Here is a 25,355-nt window from a genome sequence, read left to right as displayed (position 1 = left end):
CACACTTTTTCTACTTCACACTCAGAGTTCTCTTGACTAAAAAGCTAAAGCCGTACTGAAACACAGAAGTCTATTGGATTTAGGTATTTAAAGAGTCCAGCTGAATCAAAAGGTCAGTGAATGGGCTCTGAGTAAGAAGAGAGGCCCAGGCATTTCCTCATAGCCAGTAACCACTTGAGTTCCTCATTAGAACCTACCATTAGTATCCACTTACTGTATTCCAAGATTCTCTACATGAGCACAATCCTATTGGATAAGAAAGCAATTCCTAATAAAAAGGTGAATTGCCCTACATATAGGAAATTGATGCAAAATTAGAATCTCCTGTAAGATAGAAATAATTGCAAATGTCTTTTTCTCTAAGCCTTATGCTGTGAATCTAAAAGAATTATGGATTTCCTTTGACTGGATCCTTAAGCAATATCCAAACAAAGTTAGGCAACATTAAACATTATGTTAAATTATTAGAAACCCTGTGTTCGGCAAGGCTAAATATTTGAACTTGCTCTAAATAGCAGGGACTAGTTTGATCCACTCAAGATCAGTTAGAAAATACGATAAATAAGCCTTTTTTCTTTGGAGTGTGTCCTATTTATTAAAAACCAACCAAGTGTATTCATATGCAGAGCCTTATAAGGCTCTCGGAGATGTAAGAAGCTAAGGATAAACATCATACACTGCATTGCCAATCCCATAGGACGTGGAAAACATGCACCCACAGAAGTAAAAAGCGATGATTTAAGGGAAAGTCATTTCCTTGTGCTTTCACCTTGATTAAAGTAAATTTTTACTTTATGTGAAAATGCTTAGATCTGGCAATGTCACCTTCAAATTACATCAAAAAGTTATAAATGAACCAGCATCAAAGAGGAAAACATTATGCAGGAAACTCTCAATTTGTCTCTTCCTACAGTGCAAGTATTCCAGATCATGACTATACATCTACTACTATTGATGTTGAAACACACTGAAGAAATAACAATCAATTTTTCTGAAGAAATTTCTGATGAACAATACAGTAAATCTTACAGATACAAATTAAATCTACTTAGTAGTGGCATCTAGGGTGAAAGTAGTTATTAAAATGTGTTATTTTCTGAGCTTTTTTAAAATATGAAAAGATCAAGCCAATAACATAGGAGTTTGTTCTGAAAGTTTAATTCTCACATTAAAAAATGAATGTAAAAATGTTGGTATTCAGTTTTCAGCACTGCTTCTAGTTGAATTTTTGTCTTATGAGGTCCTATGCAAATCATATCAATAATGTAATGATTTCAAATTGATAAGTTTCCTTAAAATGTGGTGCATTCTATTTCATTCTGAATTGAAGTTTCACCCAACTTCTAGAACAAGCAAAATCACACATTCATTCTATAAGCATTTATTGAATATCTATTATGTATTTAGCAGTGTACTAGTTGTTGGGAATACACATAAATCCACAGTTTGAGGGAGTAGACAGTCATATAAGCAAGTACAATTGATGAGGTGAGTTCTAAACTATGTGAAGTACAGATCTAAGTGAGCAATACTGTCACCCAGAGTCTCCCCTAAGTTTCAATAGCCCTATCATCCCTTACAGTCACTGAAAGGAAATCTAACTACTAAAAAGTATGCATTATCATAAAGAAATCTAAGAAATAAAGAGCCCCTTCTTTCCATCATGTGGCAACAGAAGATCCAATTAGTTATGAAATGCTTCATCTTCTTTGAGTTACTAGTAAGTCTCACTCATTCTTTCATGTCTCTTTCCTATCATTATTCTTTCTGTTTTTATAAACATTGATCCAGAGAACTAGTTAAGATGATCCAAGACAGCAGTATATCTGAGGTCTCATTCCCTCCCTGGCAACATTATTTAGGGGTGGGGAGGGGGGTGATACAGAGTAAGGACAGAAAGTGAGACTGACCCCTTGTTACAAGTCAAGATGTTAAGCCTTTGTCATCACTGAAGTCCACATGTCAAAATAAGATCACCCTTACTCCCTTATCATATGTGTATTTATTCACCCATCTTACTTTCAGTAAGCCTCTGATGCAGCTACTTCTACTTTTTTATTGAAGTAAGAAGGGTCAGCTTTGGAGACTGAGGAGATGCCTGAGAGTGATGGAGGGTAAAGGAGAGATGTGAAAGAGCTGACCAAGAAAATATGAAAAGTAATTCTCAGAGATGATTGAGATTTGTGGTCACTAAATTTAACCATTCATAATTCAGTCCGTCTAAATTTGCCCTGGTATTCTTTGCACATACTTAGCATCCTTCACCCTCATCCCCAGCTTTGTCATTCTTCAGTTCCTGTTACACATGAGAAAGGTAGGAACATTTGGGAAGCCAGCTTTCTCATGTGCTCATAATAGGTGTTAATATCTCATAGGAGTTAGTCTGTAGCCTCAGCAAGTCACTTTCACTTTTGGAATATGCTTCTTCTGTTAAATACAAGTAATAGTTCCTCTGTGCCATCTTATTATAATTTATGGATTTATAATCCTTTAGTATTCATTTACTGTATTCCAGGACGATGTTAGAGCTCAATGATAAACCCAACAGGCACATGAAGAAATAAGATGATAAATGTGACATATGGCACAGATGCGCAGAGCTGTGGAAGCACCTTGGTTTGATTGGGAGACTTCCAAGTTTACATTACATTTAAGTCTTGAAAGTTGAGTTGGTGATACTTGAGTTGAGCCTTAAAGGAGGAATAGGATGCTATCAGTGAAGAAGCATCAATATAAACAAAAGCATGGAAAGCAAATATATTCAGGTGAAAGCAAATAAATTCAGTATAATTGGATACTTGAATAAGATGAGGCAAAAACAAGGAGTAAAAGATTATTCTATAAATATAGGTTGAAAATTGAATGTCTTAGAATTGTGACAGTTACATTATATATACAAAGTGCAGCAAAGGTAGGTTTACAGTTCAGATGGAAAATAATACAAGAATAAACTCTTATTTCACATATAAAGCTTCTTTTGCCCCATAACCTGTAGTGTATTGTAAGTATTATATATTCCTTATGCACACATATATTGATCTACACTAATAAAAGAGAAACATGCAAATTGACCTTACCTCCGCTACGCCCACCAGCCAATCAGGAGTGAGTGTGCAAATTAACCCAACCAAGATGGCGGCAGCCACGGAGCTGGAATGAGCAGGAGGCTTGGGTTGCCCCGGCGATGGAGGAAGCCAAGCTTCCTGCCCACTCTGGCCGGCCCTGGCCTCTGCTCAAGGAGGGGCTGGGATCTTGGGTTGCCAGGGGCAATGCAAGCTTCCAGCTGGCCCTGGCCTCCACTTAAGGCTACAAAGTTTCAATTATAGAAGATAAATAAATCCCAACAAAAATGGCGGCGGCCATGGAGCTGGAGTGAGCAGGAGGCTTGGGTTGCCCCTGGTGATGGAGGAAGCCAAGCTTTCTGCCTGCCCTGGCTGGCCCTGGCCTCCACTCAAGGCTTCAAAGTTTCAATTATAGAAGATAAATAAATCCCAGATACTTGCTTCCAGCTGGCCCTGGCCTCTGCTCAAGGAGGCACTGAAAAAAAAAAAAAAAAAAAAGGAGGGGCTGGGAGATGGGATGGCAGTTGTGGGTGATCAGGCTGGTGGGGGGTGGGGTCGTTGGGGGTAAGCAGACCAGCAGGGGGGCCAGTTGGGGGTAAGCAGGCCATCAGTGGGGTTCAGTTGGAGGTGATCAGGACAGCGGGGAGGGGGAGCAGTTTGGAGTGAGCAGGCCAGCAGGGGGGCAGTTGGGGGCGAGCAGGCCAGTGGGGAGGGAGCAGGCCAGTGGAGGTGAGCAGGCCAGCAGGGGGGACAGTTGGGGGTGAGCAGGCTGGCATGGGGGCAGTTGTGGGTGATCAGGCTGTCGGGGCATTTGGGGGCGAGCAGGCCGACAGCGGTGGGCAGTTGAGGGTGAGCAGGCCAGCAGGCAGAGTGGTTAGGGGCAATCAGGCAGGCAGGCAGGCAGGTGAGCGGCTGGAGCCAGCAGTCCCAGATTGTGAGAGTGATGTCCGACTGCCGGTTTAGGCCCAATCCCTGTAAACCGGCAGTAGGACATCCTTCGAGGGGTCCCAGATTGGAGAGGGTGCAGGCTGGGCTGAGGAACACCCCTCCCCCACCCCGTGCATGAATTTTGTGCACCGGGCCACTAGTATAATATATAAATCTATCAGTTAGTAAATTTAAAAATTTTTTAAAAGATAAACTCTTTAAATGTTTAGGAAATATTTAAACTTTTAAAGAAAGATACATTCCAGTATAAATTTTGCATTTTTGGAAGATATATTGACATTGCATAAGATGGATTAAAAGGAAAATCAACAACAGAGATAGTCAAAAGAAAGTTATCCCAATAGAATTGTTGTGAGGATAAGAGATACTGAATGTGTTTTTAAATGTAATTCATTATTAATAGAGGTTAGTATTCTTGATTTTATTCAATTGTCAATGCTTTTTAAATAATGTTTTCAAAGGTAAAGATTAAACATATGTTTGATTACTATTGGTACACAAGAGTCTGTGGCTACTCCCCTATTTAGTCCTGTTCTCCATAAGTTACTTCTTAGACTATTCAAAGTATTCCTGAGAATACTGGCAGTTCTAACTTTCGAAAGTCCATGAAGAAATCAGAACAAAAAGACTGTTGAAATATATGTATATGCAAAAGCTAGATGGGTAGAGATATAAATGATAATAGTTGTGTTAGGGTGGAAGGGCTAAAATTTAAATCTCACCTCTGCTTTCCAAATGTTGCTCTCTGAGCCTCAGTTTCCTTATATGTTGAAGGAAGCTACCAATAGCACATCCCTCAGAGTGGAGTGTTGTATGAGAAATAACTTAGTATTATTTTAAAAGCACTTAAAATAAATATAATAATAAAAGCTCTTAAAAGAGTGTTTCTGTCCTGGCTGGTGTGGCTCAGTGGTTGAGCATTGACTCATGAACCAGGAAGTCATGGTTTGATTCCTGGTCAGGGCGCATGCCCGGGTTGTAAGCTCAATCCCCAGTAGGGGGCGTGCAGGAGGCAGCCAATCAATGATTCTCTCTCATCATTGATGTTTCTATCTCTCTCTCCCTCTCCCTTCCTCTCTGAAATCAATTAAAATATATGTTTAAAAAAGTAAAAAAAAAAAACACAAATAAAACTACTCTTTAACACCAAACAAAACGATATTATAGGTTTATACACATTGGAAATTTATATTTGGAAAGATTCCTCTTATCATCTGGTGTACAATTTTACAAGGAGCAACCTAAAATTGAAAGAGGAAATATACTTTCCCAAGGTCACATGGAGAGTATCTGGCACATTTGAACATTACATATTTTTCAATTACTTTAGGGGAAGTAAGCCTTCCCCAGCCTATAAACAGCTTCTTTACCCTCAGATACTTGAAATTCCAGGTTTTTATAAGAACACACAGATGGGTAAAAGAAGTCTAAAATAAATTCAAATCTATCCAACTGTTTTCCATAGATTTATTAATATTGTAACTGAAAGAGAAATTAGAAAAAAGAGAAAAACATTTAATTGAGCATTAATTTTATTTATTGTCAACATCAAATATGAGTATCAGTGGTTTAGCCACAATACAGTTATCAATATGTTAATCAGATTAAACAAGTATGAAGGAAAGAAAGCCCTAAAATATTTATGAGTGGTGAGAGTAAAGGGTCAGTGTTCTAGAGTTTCAGAGATGATAAAAATAATGTTTCCTGGAGTAATTGTAGAAGGTATCATGGAGACATAATACCTTGCCCAGGCTTAAAGAGTTATGTCAAAATGGGCCTAGAGAGTTGGAACAGGCATTTCAGGTGAGAAACATTATTAGAGGGGAAACAGCATGTTGTGGAAGCTGAGATAATATTTATCATTCACCCATGAACATTAATTGAGGCTTGTGTTTCTTTTACTCTTTCAGATTAAAAGCAACAGAGACATACCAGACTATCTCCTGTAATGAAGTTTGTTTTCCTTTAAGCAAATTGCTTGGCTCTGGAATTCCTCTGGTGTCATGGTTCTCTCTCTAGACATTTCTGTTACCTTTGTCTTTGCTTTTCTCTCTCTTTCTCTCCACCCATTCCCATCCTGAAAGGTGGGTGGCAGCATAGAGATGAGTAAAATACTGGTGAACACATTTGTCCTTGACCTTGAGGTGTTCACAGTTTCCTGAGAAGGAAGGAGGAAGAAAACCCACTATGATACGTTCTGTAACGGAAGACAGAGTAGGGTCCTGTGGAATCAACAAGAAGGGCCCGTTGTTCGGTCTGAGTAGTTCAGGAGGGTCCATGGCTTGAGAAGTAGCTTTCTGGAGGAGATATGTATGACCCAAGTCTTAAATATGGGTCAGCAGGTCAAGGTTTGTCAGAGCGCAGGCAGAGGAAACATTATGGACAACAGCATGCATGACTCATCATGTTCATTGAGGAACTATAGCAATCTGGTATTTGCAAATCATCAAGTGAAAGATGAGGAAGACAAGTAGCAACCAGGTAATGGTTGGGCTTGTGTGGCCTGCAATGCATTTGTGCTTGTCTCACAGGCAATGTGTTGCCATTGGAAGATTTTAAGCAGTGGAGAATTTCATTTAGGAGGATTATACTTTTGCCTGGTGGGAGGATGAGTATGAGGGAGGAGAAGATGAAGAACTGAGTAATGTAAAACATACTACTATATATTTCTTAACTGTATAGAGTTCATAATACTTTCTCTAGTATATATAGCCTAGATCCTAGAATCATCTCCTAGTGTTATATTGCACAAGGCAAGATGGTAATATATATATCATTGGAGAAGCTAGCTAGCAGCAAGCAAGCTAAAGATATGGGGCTTCAAGAACTCTCTTTCCTCTTGACTGCTGGGTGATGCACTCCAGAGTGAACCAGATGTTTTTCCGTGTTGGGCTTAGGGTATCAGATCCTTTTTACATCACAATGGGAACATTGCTGAAGAAAGCTACAGTCAGTGCCCCCCACATTATTGAAGAGGATGAGCTTCCTGTGTAACAGTGCAAAATGCACAATTTAGTTTCATCTGTATGAAGTAGAATTTATGATCACAGAATAGAAAACTCAGTAATACACCCTAGCTGGTTTGGCTCAGTGGATTGAGTGTTGGCCTGGGGACTGACAGGTCCCAGGTTTGATTCCAGTCAAGCGCATGTACCTAGGTTGCAGGTTTGATCTCTGGCCCTGGTTGGGGCACGTGTGTGGAGGCAACCAATCCATGTGTCTCTGACATTGACGTTTTTCTCTATCTCTTCCCCTTCCACTCTCTCTAAAAAAATCGATGGAAAAATATCCTCGGCATTTGCCTCTCAGCATAACCATTATGGCTTGTCTCATTTTCGGTTCTTATAAGTGTATTTCTAGTATCACATGATCTCACGCATCTAGGGGAAATAATGAACAACATAAACTGATGATCAAACACAGACCCGGAGACAGGGAAGCATCGATCAGACTATCAAACTTCAGAGGGAAGGTAGGGGAGGGTCGGGGTAAGGGGGAGAGATCAACCAAAGGACTTGTATGCATGCATATAAGCATAACCAGTGGTCACGGACAACGGGGGTGGGGGCATGCGTGGGGAGGGGTTTGGGATGGGAATGGGGGGATGAGGACAAATATGTGATACCTTAATCAATAAAGAAATTAAAAAAAAAATCCTCGGGTGAGAATAAACTAAAACACACACACACACACACACACACACACACACACACACACACACACCCTCAGCAAGACCACATAGATATTAATGCCAAAGTCTTGTCATAATCTGCAATTGAAAACATATAAATATTATGAGACCTTCCCAGGAAAGTTTTATAAAAATTCCCTTTCAAACTTGCTTAATTGAATGGTAGCATTTTAGAGGATATACAAGCAACTGTAATAGGCAAATGCTGATGAAAAGTCATTAGCAAATCTGTGAAGGCTTTGTGAAACCTCAGATTGCCTCAGCTTTATTTCTTACCTTATTTGGCACAATTTTTGAGGTGACTGAACTTGTTTGGTTTGCAGATTAGGGAGATATAAGGTTAGGACATTCATTAAAATGGCTCCAAAATAAGTTTGCAAATACAGACAGACAGACTACTAAATCTTATTATTCACAGTAAAAATATAACTCAATGCAGTTATTTTGGTATATTCTGGTCCTAATATAATAGATGTTAGGATAATGCAGCCAAAGTAAACTTGATAATTAGAAAAAAAAAAAGAGTGGTAATGGAATTTTTTTGACTTGAATTATTCTGGTTGTTTATTTTCTTAGGATGAATTTACTGGATAACTTTGGAACATTCCATTTCACTTTGCTTTTCACTGACAACTTACTATAGGCTTTCAAATATCACTGTACAAAAATGAAGAAAAGGATCATCTAACTACTAGTTCAGACAGACATACAGAGGTCAGTCAGAATCCTGATTCAAGATAGAGATTTTGATTCCTCTAAACAGGATCCTAATGCACATTCCTTGTGGTTGCATGTTAGAATGTTCTTTTTCTTTTTTGTATATTTTTCAAAGAGAAAGCTGAGACTATTCTATGAGAGGATGTCTACTTTGCCAACAATTCCTATTCCACAGGGAAAGGGTGGGCTGACATTGTGTGAAACTCCCAGTTCAGCTCTGGTCTCATTTCCATCTTGAACTCCAAAGAGCCCCTTCCTGCCTGCAGCTGACCGCAAGAGGCTTTGCAAAACTTCACATTAAAGGACCAGAGAGGGGATTTGCATAAATGGGGTCAGACAATTGTAAGCAGTGTTCCACTCCAGTTCATAAGACTCAGTAAAGTTGATTTGTTATTTTATCTTTGGTAAACAAAATCATTTTTATTTAACAATGTTATATATTTATTTTAAATAGCTAATACATATACATGGTAAAAATAATCCAAACTGTAAACACAGCACAAAACACAAAAAGGGGCTTAATTGTGGTGAATAGCTCTCAATGTGTACATGTTTCAAATCAAGTTGTATACATCTAATTTATATAATTTTTCATTGTCAGTTACACCTCAATAAACTGTCAGAGTGACACCAGACTTAGTCTACACAGAGAGAAAAAGGCCAGATCAATAGTACTTGCCTTGTTTTTGTTTTGAGGTTTTTTTTTAAAACCAAATATTTACAAAGACCACAAAGGAGGCACAATCTAATTATCTAAGCCACTTTTAGTAGAATCATTCATCTTTCTCTCTCAGCTTCACTGCACAAAGGAATACCTTCCTCTGAGGTCTGTACTTATCTTGTGAATCTTACACATCAAAAGTCGTAAATGAATCAGGACATTTTAGAACATTTACTTTTAACCCTTTGGTTCCTTTTTTTTTTGACATTTTCATATTTAAAATAATTAAACTACATTTATATAAATTTTGTGTACATGTTAATATATATTTACATTTATAATTCTTTCTAGCACAGGTCTGAAATATAATAGATGATCAACTACTTAATTGATTAATGAGACAAGAAACATTTGAAGCAATTATCACTATAACAAAAATTAAATCACCTACTTTCTTAGAATCTTACAAATAATTTCCTTAATTTTTTCAGTGTGTATCTGATCTACATATATGTTTCTGAAAAAATATAAATTATTTCAGTGCTTATTTAATTTTACAAAAGAGAATGCTTCTTTCTTGAAATCTTGAATGTTTACAGGGTCTCCAGGAGAATAGTATTCAAAGCAAACATATTGCTAAAAAAAACCTCAGTTTTATTTTTTTAACATTCTCAGTTTTTAGTGGGGACTTGATCTTAATCTTTTATACTTGCTTGCATTGTTTAGATAAGCACACATGTTTTGCTTGGAGTAGATTTATTTTGGGTTGGGTCATAGAATGGGTGGGGTATAAAATATTCATAGAGAAGGAAATAAGTGATGATAATATTACAATAAAGAATAAAAGTGCCAAAATTTATTTTTAATATTCACAGATGTGTGGCCATCTCAGTAAAAATGATCCCAAAGTTTTATCAGAAGCCTGTATTCACGTTTTTCCCTCTGTATTTTCACATACAGGGGGAGGGGGAGAAGATGCAAAAATCCCTTGGATTGATGTGTTTCTTTTTGGCTGTGGAAACTTACATGAAATACTATCAGCAGGCGGCCAAATCCCACAAAGCTATTACCTTTCAAGACTCATCTCAGGGTGGTACTGCTCCTGGCGGAATTTCTCCATGTGTAGTTACTGTTTTTCAGATTTTATGCAACTTTTATCATGTTGTTTCAATAAAAACAACATGATCATATTAGTGAGTGCTGTAAAAGAAAAGGGCAGATTCAGAAAACTCAACCGTAATCCTTGTAGATACAGTCTCCATCGGGGCCTAACCATACCAACAGGGAAGAGAGCAGTGGCATTTAAGATGGTTTTGTTTGAGTCAAATGATCAGGCCTCGCCTGTTTTATCTTAAACTTGTGGAGACGGTTTATGTTTCTGATGAGGGCAGCCAAACAATGCCTTGGTAACCCAAGCCGGTTCATCCTCTGGCTGTGGGGTGTGTTACGTTATACTTTACCTTTCAACCCCAGGGGATGATCTAAGTTATTAGGTGTTATGTGCTTCCCTGACCTGAGGTCCATTTTTCACATCAGCATTGGAAACCTCACCTTTGAAATGGGTCTTCCATCTAGTGTTTGGAGGAGGTGTTTGTGCTAGGATTTAGTGAGTAGTTACCTAAGATGCTGACATTTTCCCTTTTTTGTTTTTTGTTTTATCCTAATTAATTAATGAATGGTATCACTACTGTTGAGCTCATCATCTTCCTTTTCAAACTTGTTATCCCTTCTTTAATCTGTATCTTAGTTGGTGGCACCAATTTGCATTAGTTTTCCAAACTACTAAACTGGGAGTCACTGATTCTTCCCATTCACAGAAGAGTCGATCCCCTACATTTGTTTCCATTGTCTTATTTATTATAAAATTTATTAAAGAGAATTAAACCCTCTTTGACAGAAAATAGGTTTCATATAAACAAGCTATTTCTCTTATAAACAGTAGAAAAAAGTAAAACAAAAAGGAAAGAAGCTTCAAATCTTCCCAAACATTTATCTAATCCTACCTAATAATAGAGTGATATGCAAATTGACCATACCTTCGCTACACCCACAAGCCACGCCCACCAACCACGCCCACCAGGAAACCGTTGCAGGGACACTGGGTGCAGCCGAGCCCAAGGCCGGGAAAGTCTGGGGCGGAGGCTTTCCCGGCCTTGGGCACCAGCGGGGAGCCTGCACGGATCGCAGGCAACGACCAGGGGGTTGGCTCCTATGATCCGTAGCAGGGACGCTGGGGTGCAGCAGAGCCAAGGCCACTGCCCGGGGCCAAGCCCCGACCCTGAAAGAAGGCAGAAGGCGGTGGCCACAGCCAAGGCCTGGGTCCCTGGTGCTGGCAGAAAACTGGTGCAGGCAGCCAGGTGAATGAAGGTCTATTGCACGAATCTTCGTGCAAACGGGCTGCTAGTAAACTATAATGTTACAGATATTTCATCTTTTCCAAGGTGATGAAAAAAGAATAATTTAGAATAATGAATTATAATTTGGTTTATTTTCTGATCTTTTGATTTATAGTGTATTTTTCTCCTCTCTAAAAACAATTTCTGCATATTATAATGATAGCACATATATTAGAGGAATATTCAAAAGAGAAATCAGAAATAATATATTTTTTACAGAACACAGAAACCAAAGAAGGTACTTAATTTTACCTTTAATGTGATGTAAAAGAATGCACACAATTAAAAAGTAAATTACATTGAGTTTTCTGATACCAAAAGGATGATAAAATGAAGGATATCATATATATATATTATTGACAGTATTATAGACAGTATTATAGATGTCCCCCATTTTCCCCCCTTAACCCCCTTCTGCCCAGTCCCTTCCACCCCCCCCCCCCCAGACCTTCACCACCTTATTGTCTGTGTCCATGGACTAAGCACATAAGGATATAAGTTATTTGGTTTATCTCACTTACTTGTGGAATCTAATGAACAAAATGAATTGACCAACAAAATAAGACCCGAAGCATGGTGGCATGGAACAGACTGACATATCTCGGTGTGTGTGTGTGTGTGGGGGGGGGGGGGGCGGTGAGAAGAGAGAAGCAGATCATTTTTCAAAAACTATCCACTTAGATCTTTTTATATAATTGATCACAATGGACAGCCTCAGAGAATTAAGAAAGACTCTCCTAAATTCCTTGCAGTCATGGAATATGAAACCCCTTATCTGAGACCACCTCTCTCCCCTGCTACTTCCCCTTCCCTGAATCACGTACTGAAGTAATCCTCACTTGAGAAACTTGAGGAACTGTTGATTCCTCCTAAAATGCATCAAGAACTATGATACTGGTCTTAGTTGTTTGCAATTTTCCAGAGCTTAAGAAGCATTTCTAGCTATGAATGCTTTTAGAAATCACATTAATTCCCATAGGAAACTAAAGCATCATTAACTAAATTAATGTACTTGTTTACCAAATAATAAGATCATGGCATAAAACTGATAGATATGATTATTAAGAGCTTAGCATAAATATCTGACTATGAAATAAGATACCTTTAGCTATAGGATTTATACCTTTTGAATTCAGCACTATTTTAAAAAGCCTAAAATGACGTTTTAACTATGGCAGGGTAAATTCACATAAATATCTCTAATTGGAAATGTGGGATGTGTTCGCTACAAAAAAAATAAATAAATAAATAAAATGAAATAAAAATTATAGGAAGCAACGTGAAAAATCTTAACTTTTCTACTTCTGATTTCCATACTCTCTTTATACCCCTATTTGTGGTTTAGCTTATGCAACTGTTGTATTCCCTTAGCATTTAACATTTTAGATTTTTTTTTTCTTTTACACTGAGCCCTTTGGGTGGAGTGGCACACACTTCTTTGAGGTTTTATACTATAACTGAACCTGTGATAAGCAAAGGAAAACATACTCCTTTCTTCAGTAGGTCTGTAAAGATTAGGCACTTCCTATCTGGATTAGCAGTTAGAGCCAAGATTACCTTGAGAGAGATCAATTGGTCATTCTGTGCAGAAATACGAAATGTGTATGTTGACCAGCCTCTTCTCTCTATGCCTCCCAAATTTCTGTAACTGGATTCTTTAGAACAGGGAGTTTCTCTTTCATGCAGGTGAATGGTACACAAATATACAGGCTGCAAAAGAAAATAACGGGGGTAAAGTTCACAATAGCTAGATGAGTAAGCAGGGTCACAGAGGCTGGGAATACAGGCAGTCCTCATGGGCTTCATATTTCTGCTGACTCAAGTCTAAGAAAAACAAAGGGTCAGGTGTGAGTAACCAAACACGATGTTCTCTTGTGGATCTGTGTGTGTGTGTTTAATGTAAGTTAACCATAATATGAGAGACCTTTTCTGGTATTGCCTTCATTCAATAAAGATAACAATTATAAAATTTATGAAAAAGAATAATTTAGCTGAGTTCCATTTGGTGCCATTCATTTAACCCAACCTCTGTGGTAGATACAGAAATAAGCAAGGGGCTAAAAATGTAGTTGAGGGAAATGGCACAATTAACTTATCTATACTAATAAAAGAGTAATATGCAAATTGGTCACGATGCCCTCACAGTAACAACTGAACAGCAGGCTGCGTGGGGTGACCAGGCCAGCAGGGGGGACGACCAAACGACTGATCAGCAGGCTGTGTGGGGCAACCAGGCCAGCAGGGGGGTTAGTGAGGGATTACCAAATGACCGACCAGCAGGCTGTGTGGGGCAACCAGGCCAGCAGGGGGGTTAGTGAGGGACGACCAAATGACTAACCAGCAGGCTGCATGGGGCGACCAGGCCAGCAGAGGGGGGCCATGAGGGGCAACCAGGCCGGCAGGGGGGCAGTTGGGGGCAACCAGCCTGGTGGGGGGGGGGCAGTTGGGGGTGATCAGGCTGGAAGCGGGGGCAGTGATGGGTGACCAGGCTGGCAGAGGGGGGCAGTGAGGGGCAACCAGGCCAGCAGGGGGTGCTGTTAGGGGCAACCAGGTCAGCAGAGGGGGGAAGTTGGGGGCAACCAAGCCAGCAGGGGGTTAGTTAGGGGAAATCAGGCTGGCAGGCAGAGGCGGATAGGGGTGATCAGGCTGGCAGGGGAGGCAGTTGGGGGTGATCAGGCAGGCAGGCAGGTGAGCAGTTAGGAGCCAGAGGTCCTGGATTGTGAGAGGGCAGTCAGACATCCCCCAAGGGATCCTGGATTGGAGAGGGTACAGGCTGGGCTGAGGGGATCCCCTCCCTCCCATGCACGAATTTTGTGCACTGGGCCTCTAGTAGAATATAAAGTGAAATGTGACAAATATTGTAAGATAGTAACAAGTGCTGTGAAATACACAAAAAGTGGCCCAGGTTAATTCTGCTTGACGAGATCAGATACATTGCCTAGGACTTTACAAATGGGTAGTTTTCACATGCATTGATCGTAACAACAGATATACTATGAGCAATATCTTTGGTTGTTGCTTTTAGTTCTCATATCTGATCGAGATTGTAGAGAAGATGGGACTAATTCTGATGTAAGTCGGTGTGTTTCCATTAAATTCTTTAATTTGGACCTTAAAGTCTTTCACAATTTGACTACCTGCCACATGCTCTTTATCACTCTTCTACTTATGTCCTATACTCCAGAAATTCTGAACTTTTTTACAAATTCCCTAATTAGACAGGCTTTTACATACTTTCTCACCTTTGTACCCACCGCTCCTTCTGCTTAGAATGCCCTTCTCTTACTTATGAGTATATGTATATTGTTTCTTATGGCTCAGTTGGTTGGAGCATCATCCCATTCACCAAAAGGCTGCAGGTTCAATTCCTGGTCAGAGCCCACAACCTATGTTGTGGGTTTGATCCTGGTCAGGGCATGTATAAGAGGCAACTAATCAATGTTTCTCACCCACATTGATGTTTTTCTCTCTCTCCCCTCCTCCCTCTCTAAAGTCAATAAACATATCCTGAGATGAGGATTTTAAAAAATCAAAACTCAATATATATGTAAAGCCTTCAGTGACACACTTCAGTGATAGTTGCCAGTTGCTCTAATCTTGCTGTATCCAAAACCACTTACGTTGATGTCATTTTGCACTTATTGTCAGGTTGTCTGGCTACTCATTATTCTGTGGTCTTTGTTTATCCTCATGTTTTCCAGTAATTCCTAAATATATCTAATGCATGAATGAATAAAGACCCACATCTTCCATTAAGTCTTTCAGTCATGATGTTACCTGCTATGAATTCCTGGCGAACTTGTATCTTATGAAGTTCTGAAAATCAGCCTTTCCAGTGAATTCTAAACATTAACTAGCCTTTAACATTTGGGAAATTTTAATAGAATTGTTCTTTACAAATGCATAGATATGTTTATGCAACAAGTATTTGTCAAGTGTCTTCTATGCTCCAAGCCCTGCCCCAGGCTTCCTATTTTGCCGTCTTACTGATGTCACTAAGTATCACTCCTCTCAACGTCTTCGTCTTCGGGTTCATAGGAAACCTTGAACTTTGAAATCATTTTGTCTGAATCTGAATCCTACTTTCGGTCTGTAAACAGGAGACTTGACATCTCTGAGTTTCAGTGCTTACTTTGTAAAATGGAGATAATGTTGAGTCGCTTCTAGAACTGCTGTGAGGAAAATCCCTGGCAGAGAAACAGTCCTTTCTTAATCCTCTTCCCCAAACAAATGTTGAGAAGGAGAAAGGTCAAATCATTAATGAATAACTAACTCTGAGGGTAGTCAAAGCGTGGTTTTCATATATGGTCTTATATGTCTTTCTGTATATTTACATTTACCTACAATGACTATAAGTTTTTAATTTCTTCTGTGATATTTAGGTTCCCTCTTTGATTTGAAACTTTTATCCTGATTTTATATAACCCATGCACTGATTCCTCACATTTACTTTACATACTCTTTTTTTTCATGAAAACTTGTTCAATCCTGTTCTGATACCACTGAAAAGAAATCTTTTCATAACCAAGAGGTAAAGTCATCTTCACAGTAAAGGGCTGTGGCTTTTTGTTTTGTACAGTAAGTCTGATTCTCATCATTGATGAGGACCATAGCAGTTTTATTTTTAGCAGTAAGTTACCAAGGCTCATCAATATCAGCATTTTACTGAGTGATCATATTAGAGGCTGTTTGGAACAGGTCACATTGGAAAGAACATTGATTTTGGCCCCAGAACTTAGAGTTTATTGGAACTATACATCTGGCTGCCACAAAATAACTAATCCTACTTACTTTTCTCTCCCTGATAGTATTTACGATATGTTATGCATATTTTCATATTCATAAAACCCTCATAAGCCAATTGCTCTACAAAACCAGTTTTCTGCTAGGCAGGGCCAGGTGGGTTTAGCTCTCACATAATTGTTCTTTGTCCCCTAATGTGTCTGGGCCTTTCTAGTTTACAAAGCTTTCCTTTATCTCCCTGCTCCTTGCTATGAACCCGTAGGGGACTCAGGCCTCCTACTGACCCCATTTTCGAAGTGAAGAAATATGACTGCACAGTCATTCATAATGAAAAGTAGTAGGAATGCAATCTAGTTATTTTATTGCCACAGATTTCAAACCTAGTGCCTTTACTAGTGTCCATACTGCCTCTCTGACCATTGACCATGCCTATAACTGCCATGTTAATAATTACCCCCCTCACCAAACCAGTCTGGCAGACCGAATCGCAAAGGCCTGACCCATGTTCTTCCTGCTTGTATACCTAGCCCTATACTGTGAGGTCTAGTACATTTTCTGTTTTACCCCAAACCCAAAGACACTGGCAGTTGGGCAATGGCAATGAGAAGTAAAGAAAGAGTATTGTAACAATGTCTGGGATTTGTATAAAAATAATCAGTCTATTAATTCATCTGTACCCCTTTTTTCAAAGGCTATTTTTGAGGTTCAGATTAGTCTGGTTTCAGCTAATGTTCACCTGTCAGGAGAGCAGGCCTTGAGAGACTATAATATTATTCCTGCTTAAACGCAACCTGTTATTGCTCCGAATGGAACAGATGTGGTGACATCCCCCAGTCTGTGAAAGAGCTGGAAGTCTCCCAGATCTCTGATATTGATCAATATAGGAGGGAGTCTGGTGCAGAAGAGTTCAAATGAATCACTAACTCTGAGGGTAGCCAAAATGTGATTTTCATATGTCTTATATTTCTTTCTGTATATTTAAATATTCCTATAATGACTATACATTTTTAAGTTCTGTGACATTTAGGTTCCTTCTTTGATTTGAAACTTTTATCCCTGCTTTCCCTGCTGTTACTCTTGGCCATTTTGATGCCTGATGAAAAATGGAACAAAATACTCTGAAGTTCTAAGAATGCTCCTCAAACACCTTTCTGTCAATTTCCCCCAATTTAAAATATTTGGAATATTTGTATGATAGTAGTAGAGTAACTTAATCCCAAAGACTTTATTGTTATTTTATATTGAAACTGAAGTTATTGATTGTATTTAATATGGAATATAGATTCAGAGTTAAATTTCTGAAAATTGTAGTAGGATTGTTATAAATATACCATTATTAAATCAAATGATAGTAACAATTCATATTTGTTAAACATAAACTTGTTTTTTATTACTCTAGGTCCTTAACATACAGATTTTAATCCACACAACTATTATTTTCTGTTTATATTAATAATATTTTTTTAAATGAGCAATATTTTCTTGAAAAAATGTGTCTCAAATAGGAATGCTCATTATGACGAAGCACTTAAGCATACAGTATCTCATTTTCTCTCATAATGTAGACCATATTCCATTGGCCAGAACTTAGTCCCATGGCCCCACAAAACTGAGGAGATAGGGAAATGTATGTGGTCTGTGTGCCATGAGGAAAAGGAAACAAGATTTGTGGATAACATGTCATGGTGACTGCCACAGTGTTGTTCTATATGCTAAAGAAATAAATAATTTCAGTATTTGAGAATATAGAAAAAAGACAAAAATATTCTCTTCTCCTTATTCATTTTTTAAAGCTAGCATACCAAAACTAACAAGGAGAGTAAGAAAAAGTTAAGCTAAGCTCATTAATTAACATAAGTGCAAAATACTTAAATGAAATATTACCAAACTGAATCTAGCAATGTAAAGCAAGGGTAATAATACATCATGATCAACTTGTATTTTTCCTAAAAATACAAAGTTTGTTTAACATTAGGATACAAATATGCACAGATTGAATGTAAAAAGTATATAAAATAGTATCGTAATATAAGCCCCTCAAAGCCTTTCATATACAATTGAACTTTCATTCATACACAGACATGACATCTAATAAGTAACCCAAACCCTTCCCTTTAGGTTCTGAAAAAAGGCAAATATGCCTTTTATCACTCTTTTTTTAAAAAATATATATTTTATTGATTTTTTTACAGAGAGGAAGAGAGAGGGATAGTGAGTTAGAAACATCGATCAGCTGCCTCTTGCACAACCCCTACTGGGGATGTGCCCGCAACCAAGGTACATGCTCTTGGCGGAATTGAACCTGGGACCTTTCAGTCCGCAGGCCGATGCTCTATCCACTGAGCCAAACCGGTTTCAGCCTTTTATCACTCTTTAATTCAATATTGTACTAGAGGTCTGTGCTAGTTCTGGAAGGCAAGGAAAATAAATACTAGTAAAAGGTACACAAATTATGAAAGAAGAAACAAAGTTGTCATTAATTGGAGATGACACATAGAATAGTTAAAAGAATAACATACCAAAGGAAAAAATGGTTAGAAATAAGAGTATAACAAGTGTATAGATATAAAATCAATGTACAGGAATAATGTAGTGTTTTTAATATAGTAGCAATAAAGAATTAAAAAATGAATATTTAAAAAATGCATAATTTTCCTTAGTATAAAAACTTAAGATAACTAGAAATAAATCTAACAAAGTATGTCCAAATCCCGGTTAGAAAGATTTGAAGAACTTTATTGAAATAATTTTTAAAGAGAGACAAGTATAACATATTCATGGCATGAAAGACTCAATTTGTGAATGTATCATTTTTTCCTTTAATTGTTCTATAGAGCCAAAGCATTTAAAATTTTTATCCTTTTAATGGAATTTGGAAAATGAATGAAAAATTTATATGAAATTACTAAGGTCCCAAACCATCAAGATACTCTTAAAGAGCAAGTTAGGTGAACTGGCCCTACAGTTCTGGAAGACTTAATAGCTTTAATAATTAGGACAGTGTATAATGGTGCAGGGATATAAAAATTGTCAAATGATAAGAAATCCTTCTTTTTTACAGCTGCATAGTATTGAATTGTGTAAATGCACCACAGCTTTATTAGCACCTCACCTACTGATGGGCAGTTGGAGCGTATTATGTTAAGTGAAATAAGCCAGACAGAGAAGGACAAGTATCACATGATCTCATTTATATGTGGAATCCAATGGACAAAATAAACTGAAGAACAAAATTGATTCAGTGGCATGGAAGCATGCACCAGAATGATGAATCTCAGAGGGAAGGGGGAGTGGGAAGAGATTAACCAAAGAAGTTGTATGCATATATGCATAACTCATAGACACAGACTTGGGGAGGGGCTAAGAGCGGGGTGGAGGGGGCCATTGGGGAAAAAATAGGATATCTGTGACACTTTCAATGATAAAGATAATTTTTTAAGAAGAATAACAATGGAAGCTTTTCTGGTAAGTAAATGACCCATTCAACCTAAAAAAAAATTGTCAAATGAACAGGAAATTGAACCCAGTAAAAATTAAATGCTTAAAAAGCATTTGGAGTTTCACAGAGAAGGTTTTGTAAATCAGCGGAGAAACCTGGACTTTTTAGTAAATGGGACTGGGACAGTTGTTCACAAATAAAGGAAAAAATGAAATAGGATCACTACCTTCTAAAAATTTCATTCCAGGTGACTTGCAATTATAAACTTGAAAAGCAAATTATAAAAATACAGGGATGGGCAAAAGTAGGTTAATAATAATAATAAATAATACACAAATAAATAAATAATAATGCAAGAATAAACTGTTTCACATATTTACAACTGTAAACCTACTTTTGCCCACTCCTTCATTAGAAGTCAGTTAATATAGGAGAATATTTTTATATCCTCAGGATTTCTTAACACAGAGAGACTATAAATTATAAAGAAAAGGCTAATACATTTAACTACACTAAAATTAAGAACTTCTCTGCACCGAAAGATACTATAAAGACACTGAAAATAGAAGTCAGAGTGTGAGAGATTATTGCAACCACATATAATTGACAGAGTGAATTATTGAAACAGAAGAAAGAACACATATAAAGGGATGAGAGACAGACAGCCCTGTAGATCCCAGTGTAGGAAACCAGGCAAAAGGTAGAGTCGGGCACTTTATAAAAGGGAAAGCACTAATGGCCAGTAAACTAAGAAAAAGGTGTGCCATTCTGTTAGTAATCAGGGAAATGCAAATTAAGGTGGATTTAGCATAGGACAGTTCACCCATAGAACTGGCAAAATTTAAATATCTAAGCGCTTGATCAGGTAAGGTGGGGCCTGTGGTTTAGACCAAGTATTTGAGTATTCTGACAGTAAAGTAATCCACTGAAGAGGTACAAGCAAGAATGTAATCCCATTAAAGTTCAGAAAAGATTCCTCTGAGTGCTATATGGATCCTGGAAAAGAAAATGGTTGACTGTATCAAATATTGTTGAGGATGTGGAGCAAGGAGAATTCTTATCCTTTACAGTGGTCAGTTGATAAAAATAAATTTGGAAAATAATTTTACATTTTCCAGCATATTTGAAGGTGTATATTTCTTATGGTCCTGGAATTCCATTCTTGATTTATAGTAAGAATTTCTTACTTTTACCTGAAAACTTAAATATTTTCAGAGCAACTCTTATATAACATTCCTAAATGGAAACAACCCAAATGTTCATCTACTGTAAATGGAATAAATATATCATGGTATATACATGCATTATAATAATGTACTACAAGCAAAATGAACAAATTACAACAGACACCAATGTAGAAGAACATCCTGTCAACATAATATCGAGTGAAAGAAGTAGGTACAGAATATATGCAATGTGATTTCATTTTATCAAAGTTCCAAGACTGGTAAAGCTAAAACAATGAATTGTTTAAATATGCATGCATAGAAGGAAAGAAAGGAAATAGTTATCACAGAGAGGATTATGATTAGATCTGGGGAAGGAAGGAAACTTCATTGGGAGGGGGCAAAAAAGAGGCTTCTAACAGTGTTCTATTAGTTAACCTGGGTAATCGTTCCAAGGGTGATTGCTTATTTTTATTCCTTAAATTATATGTTCTTACACATGCTTCTTTGTGTATGATATATTTTATAAGAAAAAAGGGGCTTTACAGATCTATTTTTTTTGATGGAGTGTACCCAATACTTTCTTTCTTATTGTCTGAAACATTTTTTCAAAAAGATTCTGTTAAGATCTAGTGTTAATTCTCATTGAAAATTTAAAAACTATAAAACATATAATGGAAAATGTAGAAATGGCCAATATCTGAGTTGTGAATTATAATATTTTATACAAAATAATCAATATGAATCCATATAATATTTCTATTATAGTTTTTAATTTTTTTGTGCCAGAATAGAATGCTTTTTTTTAAGAATACTTTTCTATTGATATTATTCATAAGAACATACTCCACAAGGATCTAAAAATTAAATAAACACTTATCTTCAAATCACATAATTATAGCAGTTAAAATAATATCTACTACTACCCTGGAAGTGATTAATTTAACTGAACTTTTTATTTGATTTGATATTCATAAATTTGTTATTTAAATGTCATATAGTGAATGATAATAAAACAAACCAAACACTACTTCCATCTGTACAGAACATTATTGTGTACAAAGCACTCTCATGAAGTGGTAACAAATTACATTTATTGAGGAGCATACATGATATTGTTTAAGTCTCACAAGCACCATAGAAAGCATATATGATGATGATGATGATGATGATGATGATGTTGATGATGTTGTTGTTGTTGTTTCAATATGGAAACATTATGTTCCAGTATTATCATTTGGGGGAAAATCAAGACTGAAAGAAATTAAATAACTTCCCAACTCAGACAGAGAAAGACAAATACTGAATGATGTCACTTACATTTATATGTGGGATCTAAAAAAGGCAAAGCAGAGAAACAGATAGTAAGTATAGTAGTGGTTACCAGGGGCCGGGGGGTGGGTGGGTAGAGGAAATAGGAGATATTGGTCAAAGGTTAACAATCCAGCTTTAAGATGAACACATTTGGGGATATAATGTATAGCATGATGATTATAGTTAGTAATACTGTATCGTATTCTTGAATGTTGCTAAGAGAGCAGATCTTTATGTTCTCACCACAGCAGGGAAATGCTGACTATTCACAGGATGGGGATGTAGTTAATGCTGCAATGGCGATCCTTTGGCAGTTTATAAATGGGTGAAATCAACACGTTGTACACAGTGTTGGGTGTCAAACTTACACAATATTGGGTGTCAATTATATCTCAAGAAAGCTGGGAGAAAAAGAAAATTAACTAACTTTCCTAAGGTACTTAAGAACCAGGTAGGACCTGTACTTTGAGGTAATTTCAAATTCTTAGGCTGTCTCAATCCAGAGGCTCCTTCCACCACCCCCCCCGCCCCCCACACACACACCCTTTCATTCTCATTACTCCAGGAGCTGCAACCTATTATTTGGGAGCTATCAAAGACTTGTGGTTTTGTTTTATTTTTTTCTTTGTCTGGCAGAGTGTTAACATTTTTTTTTTAATGCATGAAATGCTTTTCTGAGTGCACTTGCTCATCCCAAATCCTACAGAGCCCATCCTCCTCTCATCTTGACAATCACATTTCAGTGGCCTCCCAAACTCTGGCAAATGTTTGGATCTTCTCTCCTTCACCAGCTCTATTCTCTGAACAACTGATCTTTATAATTATTCTCTAAGGTAGGCTAAAAAACAAACCAACCACATTTCACAGGTGGGGAAACCAGTTCTCAATGATGTTATGATTGCCCAGAGTGTTGAAATTGATTTATTTCTAAATGCAAAGTTATTCAAAATATAGGGGAGTTCAATCAGAAAATGAAATCTGACCTCCCCCACCCCACCCCCCGTACCCGGCCTCCCCCCATTAGAGTTAATCTGTCAGATTTCTTTCTCTGCCAGGGAGAGGAAAGACATAAATGAACTTCACTGCTGTCACAGGCATCCTGGTTTTGCTTTCATCTTAATTAGTGGATCCTTTGCCCTCTTTGGAAAAAGAAACTTAACACCGTCCTAGAGGAAGGGATTTTTCCTCCCTAGGTTTCCTGATGGGAATTCCATTCCCCTAATGTTTTCCGTCATCAGAGGGTGTGACAATTCTAAACAACGTGTGTGCTCCCACTACTCCAAGAAACAAAGAAAAATAACTTTTTTTTTTAGTTTATTGAAAATGATGACTTCATTGCTATTAGATTTTTTTTTTATTTTTTTTTTTACCTCTGATAGTGGAAACAAAACATTTCTCTGTCTGTGAAAGAACCAGAATTCCTTCCAGTGTATGTGTGAGGTTGGGGATGGGAGGAGGGCTTGGGTGGGTAGGGAAAGAAGGTATAGTTGAGGAAAGTGATGGAAAAAGAGCAAATTACTGGCATCCCACGAATCCACTGGAAAGGGGCCTAGCATGATTTTTGTTGAAACATTGAGATATTCTCTCTTCCACCGACCCGTAGATCCTGACTGCAGCTTTCATGCTTTAAGGAAGGCGCAAAACCATCCAGCGCCTGCACAGAGCTCTACCTAGCTGCACAAGCATAAGGCTTCTCTGTGCTTGGAAAACTAAGAGCAGCTCTGGGTTCTCATGATCAAAGAACTGTTCTATCAGCCTGAGAACATGCAGGGAAAAAGTACTGATAGGTCCTTTTCCCAGGGGACTCATTTGAAAACACTTGGCAAACTTACAAAGAAACTGGAAATGGCCTATGAAGGCAAACATGCTAAGCAGGTGCCCTTGAGTGTTTTAATATTAACAGTGTCTTGGGGAGAATAGCCAAATGGCTGGGACTCAAGCTGATTTATCTGCCGTTGATTCTGATGAGCCAGGTACTGGATTTCAGTGACTTAGAAGAGCGAATACAGATTTACAGGCTGCTGAAACCAAATATTTCCTTTAAGGGAATGACATTTTCGTGCAATTTGATTAACACAACTTCCCGAAGTTCATCACAGTATGGTAATAATTTTCATCAAGGCAACTTGCCAACTTTAGTGATTATCGAAGCGTTTTTGCTTCCTTGAATTTTCCCAAAGAAACTCTTAGAGAAAAGAGATGAGATCTTTTTAAAAGTGTGTCGAGGCACCATCATGCATAAAGAAGAAAGGAATTGTTCGAGTCACTGCAGTCTTAGTAGCTTGCATTCATGGTGAGCTGGCTGATGAAGGAAAACCTTGTAAGGCACGCTGTAGTGGGAATACAGGTGGATGCCCTGGGCTTCCTCTCCCGTCTTCCCAAAGTACCACTGTTCTAAAGTTGGTGGGTACCCCATTAGTTCTGATAGTAATGTTTTTATTAAACTAAATAGATTGTATTAACTTGTGGGTTTTCAAAACATCCACAAATGTTTTAATTTTGGAGTTTGACTTTGTCCAGTTGTGTATGTATTTATGTCTGGGGTCTCTGTTCTGATCCATTAGTGTATCTGATTATACCTGTTGTTCTAATTTCTATATTTCCTCCCACTTCTCCAAATTTTCTCACATCCCTGGTTTCTATATTCTTACAAATTAAGTTAAGGTTATCTTGTTACATTCTATGAAAAATTTTGCTGAGATATTGGTTGGTATTGCTTTAAATTTACAGATTAAGTAAATTAATAGATTAATAGCATCATTAATACTGCATATCTTTCCATCACTTTCCTAGTTTTTTTGCCTGCTTTAGTAAATTAAAGACTTTTTGTACACATAGACATTACACCCATTAGCTATGTTCCCAAGTAGTTTGTAATTTTCGAGGCAATTTTATATAAAACATGTATTTAATTTTTATTTGGTTCTTGATGCATTGCTTCTTGAGGAAAACTCAATATATATATATATACTAGAGGCCCGATGCACGAAATTCATGCAAGAGAAGGACTTCCTTCCCCGGGTTGCCGGAACCGGCTTCCCATTGGCACCGGGACCCAGGCTTCCCTCAGGCACCTGGGACCCGGGCTTCCCTCACAGCCCCAGCTTTGTCCGGAAGGTTGGGAGGATGTCTGGAAGGGCAGAAGGACATCCGGAAGGACATCGGTCTAATTAGCAAATTACGCTTTATATATATATATATATAATTTACTTAATATA

The sequence above is a fragment of the Cnephaeus nilssonii genome (genome assembly GCF_951640355.1).
Source record: "Cnephaeus nilssonii genome assembly, chromosome: 14".
NCBI lineage: Eukaryota > Metazoa > Chordata > Mammalia > Chiroptera > Vespertilionidae > Cnephaeus > Cnephaeus nilssonii.
This window is presented reverse-complemented; position numbering follows the sequence as displayed.